The sequence below is a fragment of the Cynara cardunculus genome (assembly GCF_001531365.2).
Source record: "Cynara cardunculus var. scolymus isolate 2C chromosome LG 2, CcrdV1, whole genome shotgun sequence".
NCBI classification, from domain to species: domain Eukaryota; kingdom Viridiplantae; phylum Streptophyta; class Magnoliopsida; order Asterales; family Asteraceae; genus Cynara; species Cynara cardunculus.
Window position 1 is genome coordinate 27,980,721 of NC_037529.1, and position 1,232 is coordinate 27,981,952.

At 47.0% G+C, this 1,232-nt stretch overlaps 1 pseudogene; it reads left to right on the forward strand.

The window, feature by feature from the left end:
* Nucleotides 1-1,164: 1,164 nt before the first annotated feature.
* The window catches only part of LOC112506033, a 12,533-nt pseudogene continuing 12,465 nt past the window's right edge, over nt 1,165-1,232 (forward strand).

Sequence of the window (1,232 nt, forward strand, 5' to 3'; positions counted from 1 at the left end):
AGGTGATGATCATGATCGTCATGAGGGGGAGAAGAAGGATGAGAAGAAAGCACCAAAGCCACAAAAGACTCCTGCCAGAGGCGTCAAGATTGTGGACTCTACAGCTGCCTTGTTCTCTAAAGGCAAGGAAAAGGCACAAGAGCCTAATGGCAAAGGTAAAGGCAAAGTTGTAGAGTCACCACAGAAGGGGTCTTCGTCTCGCATAGAGACTCCACAGGCAATAAATGAAGAGGAATACAGAGAAGACCCAGCGCTCCTTGAAGCTTTAAAGGCATCTCTGGTAGAGGTTCTAGCAAGGAAGGGCAGAGGCCCCATCCCTCATAGAGCAGGAAAAGGCTCTTCATCACAATTCCCACAAGTCCAAGAAACGTCCACGGGTACGTTTGACGCTCTGCAAGGAACCGTCAAACCCATCCTTGTAGAGGGGTCAACCCAGAGGCCAATTCTGGAAAAAGAGGAAGCCAAGGTGCCAGAGTCCGCCACAGTAGGAAGGGTTTCTGAAATATTCGAATCAATGAGCAAGATTCCAATGCCAAAAGTCCGAACAGAGCCCGTTACTACTTTGGAAGAAATTCAAGTGTGGAGGTACTCTGCAGCAGACACAGAGCCTCCCTATGATCCAGAGCTTACAGGGATCCCTTCTGTCGCCGCCAAGTTCCAGTTCTCTAAGCTGACAAGGCCTCGTGAGCAAGTCTTCTCAAAGCACACGATCACTTCCCTAGAGATAATTTCTCCAAGGACTATGCTAAAAAAGAAGGTGCTCTATGCTCAGTATGTAGTAAGGAGGGAAGATGGCAACCTCTATACATTCACAGACGCTGACCTCCACAACCTCTGTGTGTTTGATGTTATCTACATGCACAAAATTCTCAACATCTACATGGAGTGGAGGTCAAGCTACTCAATATCGCTCAAAAGGCTGCTTGAGGTCATGCGCGCACAAGTAAGATATTACAGCCAGAAGGACTTCGAGCTCGCGGTAAGGTTGGTCCAAAGAGATCTAAAGATSTCCCYTCCATAYAGCAGGCCTGGTTGGATACTTAGGTATCATCCMAACTCCATTATTCACAACCCCACTTTTGGGTTTGTGTACTTGGATAAGGATGAAATCCTAAGGTTCTATGATGCAACAGAATCACATAAGTACTCTACAGAGATGCTAGAATGGATATTCAGAAGAGCAACGACAGAGGTGGAAAGAGGACATCTAAGGATCAGGTAAGTGTCTCGCA